We start from the raw sequence: 21,401 nt of genomic DNA on the forward strand, positions 1-21,401 counted from the left end.
TGAGCTTGGAGGAAGAGAACCTATTTCGGAAATCTCTCTGCTAGTCCAAACCCAGTTGCCGCCCTTCCGCCCTCTGTTTTCTGCCAAAGGCTTCCTTGTCTCTGGCACTCAGTCCTGCTGGCCAACAGGAGCACCAAAGGAGATTACAATGAAGAGCAGAGTGATGTTGGCTATTTACTTTTTAATCTTCCTCTCTACAGCCCTTTAAAGGCTTGCTATTGTCCAGTTCTCCGGATGGATCTCAGTGCTCTGTCATCCAGCTTTCCACAGCTGCTTCCTCCCCTCACCCTTTAAAGGGAGGAACAAAGGAAAACTCATTATGCTCCCATTTGTATTAGGATTTCTTTAATTACCTGAATTGATTATGCTAATTTGTTTTCCTCCTGGGCCCTTGACCCAGAGCTTATTTCTACTTTGCATAGAATGGGCAGTTCCCTAATTTATTTGCTTAAAGGAGCTTTTTCTAACTTCTTTTAAAGGACTTCAATTATTTCTTTTTAGACAGAGGGAAGGGAGGGAGAAGGAAGAGGGAAACATCCAGGTGTGGTTGCTTCTTGAGGGACCCCTACTGGGGATCTGGCCCACAACCCAGGCATGTGCCCTGACTGGGAATCGAACCGTCAACCCTTTGTTTCATAGGCCAACACTCAAGACTGAGCCATAACAGCCAGGGCTATTTCTAACTTTTTACAAGTGTACAGTATGCATTGGCACACACTCAGGGTTAAATCAGAATATCTAAAAAACCTGGGTCTCTCACCAGTAAAACTAATGGGACTTTGGTGATTTACTACCTAGCACCGCCTCCAACACTGACCAGCTGGGGGCAGTTAGATCTGGTGACAGCACCTCCTTTCCCATGAGCTTCAGACAATGGCTACATTTTTAAGACTCTTTCTTGGTATAAATATTGTTGTTTACTTTTGTCTTTGTTTTGATTTTAAGATTCTATCAAATTTGTACTCAGAAAATATGTATTTAATACTAAATAATCACAATACCTGATCAAGATTAAGCTTACTGAAATTAAACTTGTATGGAGACAGCGACATATAATATTTTACTTAAAATATTTTTAGAATTTTTTAAATTGATAAATCTATTTTTATATATGTCCTGTTCTCTAAATACTTATATGTTTTACTATGTGAGCAAAATGAGAACCTTTTTTCGTTTTTAAAGCCACTTCCTGTGGGCACACAAATATGACATTGAACAGTGCTGTGAGTATTCCCAAAGCACATTTGTCTTCTAAACAATAACACAAATTTGTGAAAATGTATTTATTAATAGCTCAAGGTAATTACAAAAATCGATTTATAATCACATATTTAAAGTAAAATGCGAGCGCCATTTAGTGCTTCCATTTTCTCGAAGTATAATTTATGCCTATACAAAAAAACTAACATGAACCATGAAAGCAATACTTCCCCTGTGCATGTCTTCTTATCTTCTATATTTATATTTCGTAGGAAATGTGTAATAAGTCTATTAAAATGCATGGAAATGAAGCCAAAAATATCATGCATGTAATTGATCCACAAACTCTAAGCCAAAAAATGGGGGATTATTTCCTTAATAAAGGAAAAGAAGAAGCATATCATTGATTTTTTTGAGTGGAAAATTCATTTTAATCTAATGCCAAAAGTGTCAGGTTTATCACAGTATAACTTAGCTTGTATTTTTCATGGTCATCTAAATAAAATTCTCTATAAATTTTCAAAATGCATTTCTCTGCCCAACAGCCATCACTTCCATCTTCCACTGATTGAATTTCAAATGGTTCGCACTTAACGCTGCCAGACACTGGACAAGTCAGGCAACTCCACCATCTGGACCAAGCGAAAAGAGACAGAGAGCAGCGATACATTGCGATTCAAACCAGGGCACCACGACTGTGAAGCCTCCTGGTTTGAACTTTTCGTCTCCAAAATATACTCCAGTAAAGGCAATTAAAATAATACTTTGAAGGTAAAATATACCATAAGGCAGAAATTGGTATAACTGAAAAATTGACACATTATTTATTACTGGGAAGAAATAATAAATAGCCTTTTATTTTAGTAGACTATTAGTTTTTAAAATAGTTCTAAAGTAGTGTTGAAATAGGGAAAGAAAAATTTTATATGATACTATGACTGAATATTCCACCCCAAATCTTCTATGATATAGTTCATATACAGTTAACTACATGTATGACCAAAATCTTTCTTAAAATCAAATTAAAATATGATCAAATCAAATTGCTATTTAAATATGACAGGCAAAACTTTAAAACTTTTTGTAATTTATATGAAAATATTTTATAACATAAAGTTAATAATGAGTTTCTGAAATTCAAAGGCATTGACAAAAGTAAAAATTGATCATTGAGACAATATAAAAATAAAAATAACTTCATAAAATAAAACATAACAAGTAGCTTGTATTGTATTGTAGCAATACAAACTGTGAGTTAGAAAATGATGTTTGAAAGTGATATATATCCAGAATATATAAAATCTATATATAAGTCATGAAGAAAAAGAGATGCTTCTCTAACATGGAAAAAGACAGAATTCCCTGAGAATAAAACCTGACTAGCCTTTGACATACAAGGACATGAAACTGATAAATAATAGGTGGGCTTCTACTTTAACTCACAATGAGATAGTATTTCGTATCAACCTGATTAGCAAAAATTCAAGTCTGAAATGTTGCCTTAGTAATGGTGTGAAGGAACCAGAATATTTTTTAGTACTTCTGTTGCGAATGCACACTGATAGAAAGAAATTAGAAGGAAATTTGCTTTAGAAAGAAATTTGACATGTTGAAGGGGAACAAGATACACACATCCTATGATGTGGCAATTCAATTCTTAGGTATCTACCCCCAAGAATCTCTTGCAGGTATGCTCCAGAAAACACATAGAAAAATGTTCAGCAAAGTATTTTCATACTAACAGAAAGCTGGAAATAAGCTAATGTTTGATAAATATACTAGTACAATTCTTGATTATCTAAGAATTAAGAACATATGATAACTTCTTTTTAACAAAGAACATAGTTGAATTTCAGAAGTACCATGTTAAGTCAGGTAAGCACACTGCAGAAAAAGTACAGAGTGTAATTTTATTAATGCAAAGTTTAAAAGCATCCGGACATAAGAGCACATTGGGAAAACTAAAGGAATCCAGGGGATGGTAACCCCAACACACAGGGTCTCGATTCCCTCCGACGGGAAAGACTGGGCTGGGAGCAAGGAGAAGTGCAGGGCAGTCTCCCAGGGCAACGCCTATCTGCATCATAAAACAGGCTTGATAGGGGAGCATTGCCTATGCAACTCGCAGGTCTCCATTCACGCTCCGTTTGAGTCGATATTTAATAATCTGATAAATACAATGGCTAATCAATTCAATATGGAAAGTAAGCATTGTGAATTCGGACTAACTGGTCATGCTGGAGTCAGAAATGAAAGCAGCAATAGAGGAGAGAATGTCATTCAACTCAAGAAACACGGAATGTATAAAGTGAAATGTAGGTTGAGGATACCAGAACTAATCATTGAGAGTCATTAACTTCTAGAAATTCGCAGTTTAAAGAGGAAGGGATGCATTCTGATACTAGTTAAACATGGTTGATGTTGAGTCTTAGAAGATTAATTTTGATCACGATTTCTAGCTACTTCAAGGCAAGAAGAAAAATGCAGCTTGGACTTACAAGAATCTAAAGGACACAGCCGAACCCTTAAAGTGGCCCCGGCAAAGGCATTAAAGAAGGGAAGGTAAGGCAACCACCTCACTGATCATGAGCTGCCGGCAGTCTCTGCTCAGGAGCTGTACGTGAACAAGGTAGCAGGGAACACAAAGGCAGGCTTTGAATGCACCTACGCCGAGGACAGACACTGACACCTGGGGAGGTTTGCCCACGTGACATTGTCCTGTGTGTGCAGGCCACCAAAGAATGATTTAACATGATACTATAAAGCAGGAACAAAAAAGGAATAGGGTCTGGTCTGGATGGGGATGGATCTTATTTATTTTTGGCTAAGGACTAATGAACCTCACAGTTAAAATAACACATTTCAAGGCTACGTTAACCTAATATCTCACGCACTGATACCAGTCAGGGTAGCTGGTAGAAGTACCAGTTGAATCCAGCAGAGTGGCCAGAGCCTTGAATATCCAGACCTATGGGGAATATAGTTTCCTGGGGCTGATGAAACAAAATATCCTACAAATGGGTGGCTGAAAACAACTGACAGTCCTAGATGCCGTAAGTCTAAAATCCCAGTGTCGGCATAATTCGTCCAAGAGCTCTGGGGGAGAATCTGATAGGTGCTTCCCTCCTAGCTTCTGGGGATGGCAGGCAAATCCTTGATGTTCCTCAACTTGCAGAAGCATCCATTCACTCTCGGTCTCTGTCTTCACATGGTCTTCCCCCTGTGTTTCCTTATCTTCACATGGCTCTTTTCTTATAAGGACACCAGTCATATTAGATCAGGGCCCAATGCAATGACCTTTGCTTAACCTGATTAATTCTAATCTGCAAAATTCTATCACCAATGAAGGTCACATTTTCAGACACTGGGAGTTATGACTTCAACATATCTTTGATTGAAGATTTTTTATTTATACACAATTTCGTACTCCTTAGAAATAAGTCTCACTTTTCCATGATTTATACTATAAGGACTGTTTTTCTTATTCTTCAAATGAAGTATCAAATACAATATAACTTTATATGTAACCTAGTGATTCATTTTAACTTTTATGGCTTCCTATTCAATGTTACTTGATATAAATTGTTAGGTTTTTCAGCATTAAAGACTATTCTGTCATCATTTCATATTATACTTACACAAAACAATTGCATGGTCCATTTTTCTGGTTTTTTTTATAGACTTCTTCATCCTAACATTAATAAAGCAACTAAACCTCAGGTAGAAAAATACCTGAAATAAATGATGGGCACCTCAAATAGAACTTCATTAAATGAATGCTCCTTAGAGTCTTAAGTAGTTCTTATAATACAAATTGATATTATTCAGTAAAAGCACCACAATAAAATAAGTGAAAAGCAAGAAAACCCATTATTTACTTTAAACACTTAAAATTAATTCCTAAAGGTCACATCAATACAGTACTACATTATTGTGATATTTTTTAAATTTGACATTTGTACTCTAAAAATTGACCCAATTCTTGTATAATTTCAGTTGAATAATCTTTCATTTTCCTTAGCACTGCAGTAAATTGCTGAAATAGATCTTTAAACACCTTTGATCAGATACACATAGTCTAAAATACAGATTAGATATAAAAATTAAAAAGAGACTTAGCCAGCCTCTGGCATAAAAACTGGATTATAAAGCAATCAAATATAAATGTAGTAAAAGTAGATTTATACCCTATAAGAATAACTCTTAATATTAGTCATACACACTTCAAGTAACATGCATTATGTTTTCATCAAAGCTATTGTTCTGCTACAAACTTCAGCTAGTTATTTTTTTCTCTAAAAATATATTAAAATCAAGGTTAATGCAGGGGAGATTGACTGTGGGAGTGTGGGGGATGGGGTAGTGGTGAGCAGTGAGGCAAAGGTGGGGCAACTCTAATTGAACAACAATAAAAAACTTTTAAAATTTTCAGTGTAGCTCAGTGGATTGAGCGCCAGCCTGCGAACTGCACGATCCTGGTTCAATTCCCAGCCAGGGCACATGCCTGGGTTGCATGTCAGTTCCTAGCAGGGGACACATGAGAGGCAACCATACATTCATATTTCTCTCCCTCTCTCCTTCCCTTCCCCTCTAAAGATAAATAAATAAAAATTAAAAAAACACTTTAAAAAATTTTCAAAATCAAGGTTAATTTGTGACCACACACTTTGTCGAAGGAAAAAGCCAGCATAACCATGAGGAAAGAAATGTTTTTCTTTTATTAAAGGTTAAATGTGAACTCTGGTAAGTGCAAAGATTATTTCAATTTAATTTTACAAATATTAATTGTTGAAAATGATTTCAACCAATAGTCTCTTAGAATAATGTATCTGTACCTTACTCTGGAAAGTCAAGGTATCATTCTATGGCTATTTATCTTAGGAGGAGCTGAAAGTACCCTATAGATACAATTTATGCATCATGATTGTGCAAAATGCTGAATATCGGTATCATCAGGTGGAAGGAGAAATGCTCAGGAGTTCACATGCAAGGTTGGGCAATATTTTTTCGTGCTTGATTTATCATTAATGCACAACAGAAACTCCTAAAAATCAGAAACTATTTTTAAAGGCTGAATGATTTCACTTTGCAGCTGTTTGTAAAGAACCCATGATATGAACTGCTGTTCTGTGTGTGTGGAATCCAGTTTGGGCATTTTCAGTCTGCATGGCTAACCCAACAGTGAGTTCCTGGGGAAGTTCAAGGGCACAGTGCTCACTATGCTCCAAATGCTCACACCACCAGGTAAATGTGTTCCTTTTCTCATTTGAAGTTCCTGCTTTACATTCTTGCTGTATCTATCCAGGGCAACGTACTCTGCTAGAGAGAGTGAGAACGGCCTGCAGAAACCTCTCTCCTTACATTATAAAGAGAAGTGTAGGCCCAAGTGCCTAGCATTTAGCTAACAAAAACAAAGTTAATGGTGGAGAGAAGGAAAGAGAGAGAAAAAAAGTTTTCAGAGAATAACTGTGAAGGGAGTACAAGAAATTTATTTATTTTTAAAAAATGTCCTGGCTGGTGTGGCTCAGTGTACTGAGCACCAGCCTGCAAACCACAGGGTTGTCAGTTTGATTCCCAGTCAGGGCACATACCTGGGCTGCAAGCCAGGCCCCCAGGAGGGGGCTCATGAGGAGCAACCACACAGTGATATTTCTCTCCCTCCCTTCCCTTCAGTCTAATAAATAAATACATAAAATCTTAAAAAAATAAAAAATATAACTAGCAATTATTTGGGGGCAGCAATGACTAATCAATCATCTTTGACAGAGGAGAAATATTTTAAAATAGTAACTTACAGCATCTCATCAGTTAATCAAATATGTTGGATGTTGTTTGTTTTTTTAAACTCTTTGCTAACATCTTAGATATCAAGCAGACTAGATATTGTCAGTAAGTGTTCTTAAAGTTTTTCATGAGGAAAGAGTATCCATATATTTGCTGGATCATACATGTCAGAATATATACTTGAGTCTGTGGCTATTTTACTACTCAAGGATTGCATTAGCATTTCATAGGCATAGACTTTCTGAAATTTTATGTAAATTACGGCTGATGAATTTTACCAAGAACAGCATTTAAACATGTAACATTCTAATTTGTTCTTAATCTTTTTTTGTGAAGTAACCCTTGATAATTAATTTTCAGAATATTCCTATATAAGTTTAAGAAAATCTTGATTAAAAGAATTAGAGAGCAATGACATAGAAAGATTGCTTAAGTTATATTGCCTACTGCCCTGGCTAACGTGGCTCAGTTCTTCCCCCACCACCCTGCAAACCCACCCTCGCGGTTCTGATTCCCAGTCAGGGCTCATGCCCCAGGCTGTAGGCGCTGAGCTGGGTCCCCTGTTGGGGGGGGGGGGGCTTGCAGAAGGCAACTAATCAATGTTTCTCTCCCACATCGATGTTTCTCTCCCTGACTCTCTCTCTAAAATAAAAGTAAAATTAAAAATTACATTAGTTGTGATTATGAAACAAACTAAATGGATATATTGCCCCAATTAAATTTGCATTTGGTGTTGAGTATGTCACTCTCTCTTAAATATCATTTAAGGGATATCATTGAACAGAGAGGCTTAGCAATTGATGTACTTAAAGATCTGATTTCCACAAATTGCATATAATATCATAGTAATTTAAAGGGAATTAACCAATTATGCATCTCCTATTTTCTCTGGGTATCAAATTGATCATTTAAAATCTATGATTTTAAAATAGAAGTCATAATGAAATAGAAGGTACATTCTTCACTGGCACTTGATCAAGAATCCCTTTATCTTGTATTTTTAGGATTTAGAAAGAAGTATGGAGATTGTCACTTACAGCTACCCAAGGATGTAAAATAGTTTACCAAGTACCTGACTGGATACATAACATATATTTTTAAAACTGATTTTTTAAGGTTCTTTACATATTAATATTGAAAATCAGAAATCCACATTAGAAACTATATTTATTAAATAAAATAATCTTTCTTCCGAAATGGTATTCCACTTCAGAAACAGAAAATCCACTCCCTGCTCTCAATGAGAAGACTTTTGTTTGCTTATTTTTCTCAAAAAAATCCCTCCTAACAAATTCTTCTATTTGTAGGTTTTTCTTCTCATCTTCTCAAAACATTTAACATGTTGAAATTTTTGCATATTTTCCGCATGTATTCAACATGCTAACAGGCTAATAATAAAAGGATTTATTTCTAATACTGCGTCTTTAGGATTTCCACAAGCCTGTGTTTTTAAAAGTTGTGAATTATGTCCCGGAAATTCCCTCCTTGGTATGTCTCCTCACATGGACTCCCCCATGTTCCCAGCAGAGAACACCCCGTAGAGCTCTCTCTACCTTAATCCAGACTAGGGAGCCAGCAGGCTTTCTCAGAAAAAGGTGAGAATTTGGTCACCGGGTTTTTCCGTTGTCAGTGGTGGCTGCTAGTATGCACAACATTAAACAGACTGAGAAGAGAGGACTTGGCCTGTTGCCTTTACTTCTTTTACCCTCTTTTTATATCATGAACTTTTGCCAGCTAAATATTTGTACCTAACATCATCACTGTAGTGTTTGCTGTCTGGAAAAAGGTGAACTGTGTTTTGCAAAATGCATTAGTCCCAAATAACTTGGGGACGGGCACACCCAGCAAAAGACAATTTGGAGTGGTATAAAGGCAGCTACTCTGTTATACCAATCCTGGGAAGTGCTTCCTGACCAAAATATTTTCCCTCTTTACTGAGATATAATTATATACAACATTGCATACATTAAGATGTACAACATAATAATCTGACATTTTGAAAATGATTACCATAAATAGTTAGTTACCACCCATCCCCTCACTAATTGTTTTTCCTGTGATGACAACTTGTAAGACCTACTCATAGTGACTTTGAAATACACAATGCAATTTTGTTAACTATAGCCACCAAGCTGAATACTACAACCCAGAACTACTCATTTATGTGAGAACTGCAACATTGTCCTTTTTGGCCACCTTCACCAATTTTGAAGCTGAGGGTCTTTATGAATTTGATTAAACTCAGCTTTAAATCTGAATTATTAATCCATATATATACACATACATATATACATATATGTGCACATACATGTGTGTGTGTACACAGAGAACTTGCCTTTCTCCCCTTGTCAGGAGCGAAAGCCCCCAGGCAGCAGAAAACAGCAGCTCAGCCCTCACTAAAGGTCACAAGGTCAGGACATGTGATGGACTCAAAATAACATCTTGACCTAAGTTGTGATTCAGATCCTGAGCCCTTAGGGGAAACGACCCTCTGGCCGTCTTCCCAGGAGAAGCCAGAAAAAGGGAAGCCAGAAAAGACCCAGAGAGGTCCTTAAACCTGAAAGAGTGATCCACCACCCTTTCCTCCCTGCAGAACAACCCGCTTCCAGAGTGACCCCTCACCCCTCTTCAGAGTGACCCCATCAAAAGATTGTGATGTTTGCCCTCTACAATCTGTAACCTACATGCTGTCACGGAGTTCCAGCTTTTGAGCATTAGCTTCCTGTCCTCCGGTGTGGCACCATTCATAATAAAATAGCCAATCTTTCTCCATGGCAATTCTTAGTGTCTCTTTTTTGGCTCTGCTGGCACTGGGTGGATGAACATGTTCTGTTCTATAACCATTTTCCCCAGCGTTATTTTTTAGGCTCCACATGCGAGACCATATCTGTCTCTGTCTGACTTATGTCACTTCGCATCGGGACCTCAACGCCCCCCCATACTGGTGCGAATGGCACGATTCACTTCTTTTTGTGGCTCAATAATATCAGACCAAAATATTAAGATTTAATATAATAAAACACTTCTCTTTAGTTATTATGTGGTCAAACTCCAAAAACCGACATGCATTTGCTCAATAGTAATATAATTTCCTAATTCTCTGACTTATAGCAAATTATAATAACGTGCATTTTGAGACAATAGACAAGGATTGCCTGCAACCTGGAGTCATTTATAGTAATTCACAATTTAAGTGTTTTTAATAATCCAGAGCAAGGAAATAAGACTAATTTTAGACTTAATTTAAGATGAGTGTTAATTTAAAGATGGAGATGAAACCATCTACGAGCAAGAGAGAATACAGCAATTAAAAACTGCAGAAACGAGTGAGCGTGGTCACAGCGCCCTCTCTCGTACGTGCTTTGTCCTATTTACGTGTGTGTGGGATTTTGACATCAATTATTTGGGAAACACAACAGTAATTACATTGTCTGATTCCATTTTGTAGACAAACTTTTTTAATGTGCCTAATTGTAGGCGTGGCTTTGGCAATTGAAGTAAAGTACTACAGTGCAAGAGAGTAGAATATTTAACACAGGTTCAGGCCCTTTTTAAGAAGGCACTATAGTTTCAATACTGGCCATAACTAATGTTCCAATGTGTGATGAAAGAAAGTAAGCTTATTGAAACTAATATTTTATTAAAATAGCTGTAACAGCCACTTGCAGAAACATGATTATTATCTTCAATACACTTGGTATTTGTCAATAGCTATTTCAGTGCAACCGTGAAAAAGTAATTTTTTGGCATCATCGGTGCCTTAATTAAATCTTCACATCTAAACAGTATAACATGAAGAAAATCACACCTTTCTTATGGGAAGAATTACATTCAGGAGCAGGTTCCTAAGTCTATGTTTCCTTAAAGACACATTTTTCATCAATATTTTGACAGGCTTGGATTCAATTCAGACACACAAGATCTTCTGCAGATGTAAGGCTCCCAAAGCCATGGAGTTAGTGATTTTGCTGTCCTTTGTAAATGTGTTTTCCTTCCTGACTTCACTGCATTTCACCCTATCTGAAGATTTTTTTGCACTTAATTGCATTTCTTTTAAGACCAGCTGTTGTCAGCCCAATCCTCTATGAACTTGCTTTTGTTTGTATTGAGGACAATGACTCTGAGTATTTTGTGCTTAAAGATGTGCATGGACTTTTTATTTTGTTTGGTACTTAAATACTCAAAGTATCCCCCCCTACCATCTTCTTTCCACTTTCTAATGATGCAAACATGTTTGTCTTCCTCTGAGTACTTCACATTGTGATTTGATTTAGTCCCTATAAAATTACCTGTAGTCTCCTAAAAAATACAAATAAATTGCCATCATGATCATAAGTAGCACTCCAATGTAATAGTTATTTCAATTTAAGTACACCAGAAGGGTAAGGAGGCAACAAATAAGCAAATTGCAGGTATATATTAATCGTCACATAGGTGGAAAAGGTATACCTGTCTTCAAATACACTACAAGAAAGACCAACATCAATGAAGTAATATTCCAAATCAATATGCAACAATTTTATTAAAGTCTGGTGACAAATTTTAGGCAGTCAAGTGTAGATTTCATTTTTACTTACTCATAAAATCTACATTTTTGCTTCAATTATAAGTCATCCCAAAATGTATCTTTCTGATTTTGAGTGACATTGTTTACTAAAATTATATAGCTTTCAGGTGAACAATTCTACAATACATCACCTGTAGATGGTACTGTGTGGTCACCGTCCCAAGTCAAGTCTCCTTCCATCCCCATTTATCTGCCCTTTATCAACTTCACCTTCTCCCCTCTCTCCTTTGCCTCTGTTACTCACCAATTTCCTCTGTTGTCTGTGTCCGTGATTTCCTTAATCCCTTCATCGTTTTCACTCAGCCTCCCATTTCCTCCCCCCTCTAACAGACATCTGTCTGCTCTATCTGTGAGTCTGTTTCTATTTTGTTAGTTTATTTTGTTCATTAGATTCCACGTATAAGTGAAATTACATAATATTTGTCCTTTTCTGAGTGGCTTACTTCACTTAGCATGACACTCTGTAGGTCCATCTATGCTGTCAAAACAAGTATGATTTCCTTCTCATTTATGGCCAAGTAGTATCCCACTGTGTAAAGCTGGTACCATAGCCTTTTAATCCACTCATCTACTGATAAGCACTTAGGCTGCTTCCAAATCTTGACTATTGAAAATAATGCTATAGTGAACATAGGGGTGCATATTACTCTTTCAAATCAGTGTTCACATTTCTTCAGATATAGTCCCAGAAGTGGAATCGCCTGGCCATAGGCAGTGTCATTATTAATTTCTGAAGTATCTTCACACTGCTTCCACAGTGGCTGCATCAGTCCTCATTCCCACCAACAGTATTAGAGGGTTCTCTTCTCTACATCCTCATCAACACTTGTTTGTTGATTTATTGATGACAGCTATTCTGACACATGTAAGTTGATATTTTATTGTGGTTTTAATTGGCATTTCTCTATAGATTAGGGACATTGAGCATCTTTTCTATGTCTATTGGCCACCTGTATGTTCTATTTGCAGAAACGTCTATTCAGGCCCTTTGCCCATTTTTTTTAAATTCAGAATTTGTTTTTGCTGTTTAGTTGTATGAGTTCTTCATAAATTTTAGATATTAACTCCTTATTATATGTATCATTGACCAATATGCTCTCCCATTCAGTGGGTTGCCTTTTAATATTGTTGATGGTTTTCTTTGAGCCACGTTTGATGTGAGTTGACCAACTTCGAAGCAACTGTAGGAGATTGGAATAAGATGAAAACAATAAGACTAAATTATGAATTGAACATGCACATTTAAGGAAAAAGGTGTTGCAGATGTGGATGGATAATGACAGCATTTGCAATATCACAAATGTTGAATTTTTATAAGATTATTTGAAAACTGTAGTTAAATAATTGGATCTAGAAGTCATAGAGAGATTCTACTTAAACATAATAAATTGTGAGTCTTATGAGCAATGAAACCAATGAGCATGGGTAAAACAAGCTAAAGAGAGAATGTAGCATGAAAAAGAAGCCCATGACCGAGCACTGAGCCACGGGGGCCACGAGTGGCCAGCTGATGAAAAAGTGCCCACAAAATATTACTCTCAGGGTGCATGCAGAGAGGTAGGGGAGAAATGAGGACAATGTGTTCGGAAACCAAAGGAAGAAAGCAATTGAGAAGGGAATGACTTCAAGTGTGCCTAAACTGGCAAATGATGTGAGCACTGAAAAAAAATCTGTTGGATATTTTGGTGGCCGTTGCAACCATGATTAATAAGAACCAGGTTCATGGGAACTTTTGAGTGACATACACGACTATTATGAAAAAGCAGAAATTGAAAAACTGAAGACATAACTTTTCAAAATTTTATCTATGAAGGAACGGGAAGAAGTAAATACTTTTGCACCAGAGTTGAGTTTTCAATTTTAAAAAATGTTGGTTAAAGTTTGAATATGTTAAAATGGATGGAATGGAGTTAGTTTATAGGGAGGAGTTGATTAGGAGAGAAAGGGAAAGATGAAATAGGTAGAAAAGATGGGAGAAAGGGAAAGAGAGAGAATGAGAGAAATGGTATAAAATTCCAATTAAGGCAGGAAGTATTAGATCCAATAGGCAGATAGAAAATTCATTCTTAAGATGAGAGTGGGACTTTGTAACATCTGTTGAAGATGAGGTATTAAAGTACCATCAAATCCTTGCAAAATCTTTAAAAAATTTACAAGGATATTTTTGCAAATAATTGTGTGACAGTAAAATTGTATTAGAATCTTAGATAATATAAGAACCGATATCAGTGCTATACCTTCAGCTCATTATCAATACTTATAAGATATGACAGCATGTTTTATATATAAGATATATATCTTTTTAGATTTACAAATAAGTATTTCAAAATCATAATGTAAAAGTTATAAATATAGAGGTATATGATAAAAAAGGAAAAGCTGTAATAAATTATAGATTGATATTTAGGAAGACGAAGTATAAAATAAAAATGTGCTCACAGCTTAATTTTTAGACATGAGTTTTAACAAAATTAAACAGTATTAAAGGATTTTTACTACAAAGTTGAACGTTTTATCTGATGCATTTAGCATCTAGTGTTTGCCAAATTTTTTTTAAAAGATCAGACTTAATTTTATTATTTTATTAGATAATTTATATTTCCTGTTGTACTCCTCTACTATGTAAATGAGGAATAAGTTGATTCACATGCAGAAATTTAGAAGAAAATAAGTGTTTACTATAATTTTGTTGAAGCAGTAAATGAATTAATTAATTAAATAGACCCTAGCTATCCATGATCAGTTGTGCAGTATGTGTGAGATCCCTTTTATATCACAAGTACTGTTGCTCTTGTTTGGTGGTTTGCGTCAAACCTTCATTAAAAACTTAATCATGTTAATATCTCGCTTCACTGCACACTTTTACCTTTCCGTTACACATTTTTGCAATGTACTCTCAGAGTATCTGAACCTGGATTGTTTTTTAAAAAAGATTCATGATGCACAGTTTCTAAGTAATAAGGAGGACCACATTTATTCTCTGTCATTTTCTTACATATAATAGCATTATTTATCTAAATTTGATATTTTACAGAGAAGCAAAATGATTACTGAGTTTATTAACATTACAAATGGTGATTCAAAAAATGTACCAGGAATTATGCTGACGCGTTATCTCTCCTTTCTGTAGACAAAAATAAAATGCAAACCATTTAATGTTGAGATAGATCTGATTTATTGTTTGTGATGTTTATTGAAGGAAAGCCTTCTGTTATTTAGAATTCTCACAGTCAGCACAATTCTCATAGGAGTTGGAAAATGGATGGAAACAGCAAAACTTTAGGTCTCAGGTCTACTCCAGCTTCTCTCAGACATAGGATAATGATTTTACCTAAAAATTTTATAGATGTCAACATTTCTAATATGTAATTTTATTAAATATTATGTTTTAGATAATGATTCCAAATTTATATACCTTTAAGGTCACTCTGATGAATCTATTAAACATTTGTCACTGTACAATTATTATAATACTATTAACTACATTCCCTGTGCTGTACATTATATGTTCATAATGTATTTATTTTTTAACTAGAAATCTATACCTCTTATTTCCTTCCCCTTTTTCTCCAATTGTCACACCCACTTTCTTCTGGCAATCATCGTTTTTTTTCTCTGTGCATCTGTTTCTGTTTTGTTTTGTTGTTTAGATTTCACATGCATGTGAAATCATATTTACTAATCTTTCCCTATGGACTGATTACTTAGCATAATACCATCTAGGTCCATTCATGCCATTGCAAATGACCAGATTTCATTATTTGTTACTGCTGACCATATATATATATATATATGTGTGTGTGTGTGTGTGTGTGTGTGTGTGTGTGTGTATGCATATATGTGTATATATACACATATATAGATACCTTATTTATGTATTTATTTACTGATGGACACTTAGATTGCTTCCATGTCTTGGCTATTGTAAATAATACTGCAATGAACATAGAGGTGCATATATCTTTTTGAATTAGTTTTGGAAGTTTTCTTTTGGTTAGATACCCAGAGGTGAAATTTGTGGGTCACATGGTAGTTCTATTATTAGTTTTTAAAAGAAACTCCATACTCTTTTACGCTGTCTGCACAAATTTGCACTCCCGCCGAGGAGTCTCTTTCCTCCGTCTCCTCACCAGCAGTCATTATTTGTTATACTTTGGTGATAGCCAGTCCAACTGGTATAAGGTGGTATCTCATTGGAGTTCCAAGTGACATTTCTGGGCTCTGATGATCAGTAATTCTGAGCCCCTTTTTAAGTGCCTGTTGTAAAGTTTGTTCTAGGCCAGACGCTAGTATGGAGAGCGAGCAATGGTAGTAAGACATTGTTGAATTTGTAAGAGAAAGCACCATATCTGGAACTTAACTTTTTTAAAGAAAACAAATGACTTCATTAAATTTTAAAAGTAAGAAATTTTGTTAAAGTAAGTTGAAGCTACTAAAAAGTTTTTGAAAGATTGTGATTGAGGTGGTTTCATGTAGAGAAAAATGTGAGATGATTATGTAGCTCCGGAAAAGAAATGTAACAGGGTCCAGCCATTTCATTCATTCATGCATGCTTTCAATAAATGCCTACAACGTTTCTGGAATTGTTCTAGTTATTGATGATATAGTACAGCTGTCCTCAGCCTTTTTGGCACCAGGGGACTCCTGATGTAGCATAATTAGAACAAAGTCTCAGTCCTTCGAAGCTTCTATTCTTCCACCAGTCTCCTGGTAACAGTCTCTGCATGAACATGTAAACAGATAAATGGGTGTGAAAGACAAGATTTAATTGGGAATAAATTGAAACCAGGTATAAGCATCTGTGTAGATCACATGTTTAAGCAGAAGGTTTTGGAAGAGAGAGGCAATTTGAAGATCTTAAATATAGATGCAGAATTTAGAACTATAAAACCAAAAGTTTACTTCCAAAGCAAATAAATGAAAGACTGAAAACTTTCTTAGCAACCACCCACCCAGAGAAGTGAAGTTCAGATAAACCAGAACCAATATCCTGCCCAGTTTTAAGTGAGCCCAGTTTTATTTTTCAGGCAACCTTTAGCCATGAAATTTTCTGTGCTGAAAAGTATGGTCTCATGTTGCGCACAGAAAATGTATTGGAAATGTACTTGGAATCAGAAGAATGTCTAGCTACCGCTACGTGACATGTGTCCACAGGCAGAAGGGCCAGGCTTTGGAGCTGCGTTTCCGGAGTTGGGACCCAGCTCTTTCTCAGGAGGAAGCTCAAGGCTGAGGAGGCTGTGATGGTTAAAACAGGAGTCTCAACCAAAACTTTAATGCAACAACTGTAACGCTTTATAGCCAAGGTGAGTTTGGCTAGGAAACAAATGATACTATAAAGATAATTGAAGTCACTGAGAGATTTTTATCTCGTGCTAAGATCATGTAAAATTGTATGCCTCTGTGAGCGGGAATCCTTGAATAATGAGCCCCGACTCTTCCCCAACCCCGCCTGGGTGAACTAGCCACGCTTCAAAGGGCAGCAGGAGGAGCGGCACATCTCAGCTTTCCAAGACTCCTCAAATCTTCTGCTCTTTCTCACAGGGTAGAGCACAGCCCCTTGACCGTTTTTGTATTTTACAGAATAGCTCACTGCTCCCCTCTGTCACTGAAAAGGTGGCATCTGCTAATTGTACCTGCTAATCAGAAAGTGATGATTTACCGGAATGACTTCACAGCAAGATAAACCACAGGGGCTTTGGACACCTGGCCCACCTGCGAGGCTTTGGAGTCTCATCCTGGGTGCACCTCGGAGCCTCCCCTCCGGAGAGAAGATGCTGGTTCCACCTTGCGCTCGCCGTTGGAAGAAAGAAGCTCTGGGTCTTTGCCGCACCTCTGTCAATTGTGGGGATAGTGTTTACCATCCTTGGAAGTAATTGTTCAGACGCACTTATCAAGTGAATTGTAAAGTAGTCAGTTTTTAGTTGTGAGTCATGCAAGAGAGGGCTCTGAAGCAGGTCACTGTTGTTTGGGCCATGGAAACCAGCCCATCCAATGACGTGAGAGGTTTGCTGGGCATTAGGTCATCGCATGGATTCTCTTGTACAGCAGGAAAGATTCCTAGCACAGACCCTTGGCAGCTTTTTCCTTTCAGGCTTCCTAGCAGGACCCCATTCCCATGTTATTATATATATAATAATTCTGCTCATCTTTATCATGGTAATAGGGTCAAGGATCAAATTTTACTTTTCAGAAACTGTAGGTGACATTGTAACTTCATAAACCTAAGTTACCCAATTATGAAATAGGCAGCTATCATTAGAGTTCAATTTTTATTCAGAGAAGCATTTTCAGAGCTTTCCGGTTGACCATCATGTTATTAGAAGTCTATAAACATGGACTTCATTTGGTAACTGGGTTCACAAGATGGCCTATTCCATTTAGACTTTAACTCTTTGCCCGTCATTACACCGTATTTCAAAGTATCAGATTCTCTGGTATCAGCACAGCAATGAGGTAGAAGGGACCCTCTTTACAAATTCCCTGATCTTGACCGCTGAGCACGCAAGTCAAGTGCTACAGGCGCCACTGCTCGGCTTTGTCACTGAGTCAGCGCTTGTGTCTGGGTGAATGGGGTTAATGTGGATGACATCCTCTGACACAGAAACTGACATCAGTGAAGGGTAAGTACGTACCCCTGCAGTGCACCGGCCAAGACTACTTCACGGAATACACATTGACTTAACGTACCAATGCCTCTCTGAATTCTCAGTGAATAGGCTTTGTATTACAGGTGTAATAGGTTAAGTTTTGTAAGAAATACAGGATGAGAAAGAAGGCATAATAATTTTTTTGGAAAAATTAATCGATCGTTTATTTTTACTGGTGTATACTAAGTTTCTATTATGGGCTAGACTCTGTATGAAGAGGTCATGGTTCAGAAAATGGTGCCTCTTCTCAGGTATTTTATAGATAAGTTAACCCCCCAAAAACCTGCTTTCCAAAAAAACCCCACATATTTATGTCTGTTATAGAATTTAATTTATTAAGAAGACTACTCTCATTTTCAAGGGTACCATCATGTATGATGAATTATATCAGAATTTTGTGAACTATTGATAAACTGTTTGTAAACTATTGATAAACTCAAATACGGAAATGTGGGATGAAATTTAAGCCACTAAAGTAGATCATTTAAAAAGCCGTTCGTCCCTTAGTTCCTTTTATGGTTTGAATGCTATATCCAAGCTGCATCAACTGAGGCAACTTCCTTTAAACCGCAATAAAAGCTGAATAAATAACCGGTTATCAACAGAATCAATCCAACACCACAGAACTCGGTAAATTAATTTCATTCAGGGGTTTTACATGCTGTTTGAAAAAAGCTGTGTAAAGAGGATTATGGCAACATATTATCAATTGACTGTAAATAAACTTGTAGTCTCCTCAAGGGGAAGATGTGCTATTTACTCCTACAAATGAATATTTCATGATGTCCTGTTTCCTTGTTTATAGATAAAACCTGGATATAGAGTACTTGTCATTAGCATTTTGTGGATATAGAATATATTTTTAATTTAAAATTTACTAAAGGCAGAAAACTGTACTTGAACAATAACAAAAAAATAAAATTTACTAAAGAATTGTGCTTTTGAAAATAGCAAAAACTGACTCCTAAGATGCAACTCAGAATGTAAATTGAATTCTGTGATGAAATACACGTAGAGTGCATTCAGAGTAATTAAAGAAAGTTTGCTCAGAACTCCAAATAAATAAATATTTTCCACTGGCCAGAGACATTATTCCTTAATTGTGCTTAGGTTGGATTGGATGTACATGTTAGAAAAATAAAAGTTGTTTTTGATAATGCAGTTTTAAAATGCTCAAGTCACCGCATGAAGTTCTGAGGCAGACAGAGGTATTAAAACACACTGTTTCTAATATAATGAAGCTCTCTCTATATTAACAAATATATAGGAGAAATATAGATAAATAGCACTAGAGTCTATTATGTCTATTTAGAGAGCCATCATCTCTGACCTTAGAGTTACCAACATGAGTGATTGCAACATAAGAAAAAACTTAGTCACAATGCTATGGAATTAAATTTCTAGATAAATTAATCAAAATGTATTTGTTATCACATGGATGTCATCATTAAAAAATGCGACCTTCAGAAAGCAGGTCCTATCACATTGTACATAAAGAACTTTGGGACACAAAGCTTGTTTTTATTTGTTTTGAATTTGTTTTTAACACTGTTCAATTATCTCCTGTATTGGTCTGGATAAAATATACTGCATTGTGCTAATAAGCACTTCTAAAGCTTAATAGTTTATGAGAATAAAACGCATTTCTATCTCTTTCTAAGTATTCCTTGTGACATGAGTCCACCTTTGCTCCTAGTTATCTTCCCTCTAGGTCCAGACCTAACGAGCAGAATCTCTCCAGGACATGCCAGTTGCTTCCCAGAGGAGGAAAAACAAAGAGAAGATTCTCTCTGAATTGGCTTTTAAAGCTTTCAGAGTGACACCTGTCACCTCCACACACATTTCATTTGGCCAAAATCGTTTACATGACCTCTCCTGATTTCACCTTCCAAAGGTGTATAATTCTTATTCTGGCTGAATTATCACAAATCACAATGGCTAATTCGAAGATAATGCAGTGGGGATGGAAGTAGAATCCTTCTGGGCAGTGAGCCGCTGAAGCTCACACGGCCAGCAGCGACGATGACAAGGACATGGACATAGGCACAGCCATCCTCAGGAGGAGCGGCCGGTGTTAGAACAATAACACAACGTAACGCATGTTTGCTGTCAATCTAGTAGACAGAACTGCCGGGCTGTCAGCAGAGAGAGGTAACAGGAAGCAGTACTTTGGTTCGCCAGGAAAACGTTTTTAAACAAGAGCTGTGGCATCAAAAAACTGCCTAATAAAAGCATGATTTTGGGGGGTGGCTAATAATTAATAGACTGTCTCTCAAATATTCAAATATGAACCCAACCACCATATCCCNTAATTCGAAGATAATGCAGTGGGGATGGAAGTAGAATCCTTCTGGGCAGTGAGCCGCTGAAGCTCACACGGCCAGCAGCGACGATGACAAGGACATGGACATAGGCACAGCCATCCTCAGGAGGAGCGGCCGGTGTTAGAACAATAACACAACGTAACGCATGTTTGCTGTCAATCTAGTAGACAGAACTGCCTGGCTGTCAGCAGAGAGAGGTAACAGGAAGCAGTACTTTGGTTCGCCAGGAAAACGTTTTTAAACAAGAGCTGTGGCATCAAAAAACTGCCTAATACAAGCATGATTTTGGGGGTGGCTAATAATTAATAGACTGTCTCTCAAATATTCAAATATGAACCCAACCACCATATCCCAAACTCTGCTGTATTAAAGGGTGCCAGAATCAATACCCTTTGATTTCTATAATATGGCAATTTCACATATTTCTCTTTTAAAATGCCTCTCTGTTTTAAGCAGTTTGAGAAGAAGAATGTGATAAAGAAGGTCTTGAAATGATGAACAAATAACAGAAAAAGTAAGGGAAAAGGAAATAAAAAGAGAAGTCCAAATTTAGAAATATAACTTTGCTTGTAATAATTTTATTTCTGAAAAAGTGATGTAGATTTAAAGAATCAACATTTTATGTAAAATAATAAAATTTCTATAGTATTGTAGTAAAAACATTTAATTTAAAAACACAACTTAACAAACAAGTGGTGGAGAGGATGTGGAGAAAAGGGAACCCTAGTGCACTGCTGGTGGGAATGCAGACTAGTGCAGTCACTGTGGAAAACAGTATGGAATTTCCCCAGAAAACTAAAAATGGAACTGCCTTTTCACCTGGCAATTCCACTGCTGTGATTATACCCTAAGAGCCCTGAAACACCAATTCAAAAAACC

The sequence above is a fragment of the Sturnira hondurensis genome, unplaced genomic scaffold (genome assembly GCF_014824575.4).
Source record: "Sturnira hondurensis isolate 20B ecotype Veracruz unplaced genomic scaffold, ASM1482457v3 Scaffold0010128, whole genome shotgun sequence".
Classification (NCBI taxonomy): Eukaryota; Metazoa; Chordata; class Mammalia; order Chiroptera; family Phyllostomidae; genus Sturnira; species Sturnira hondurensis.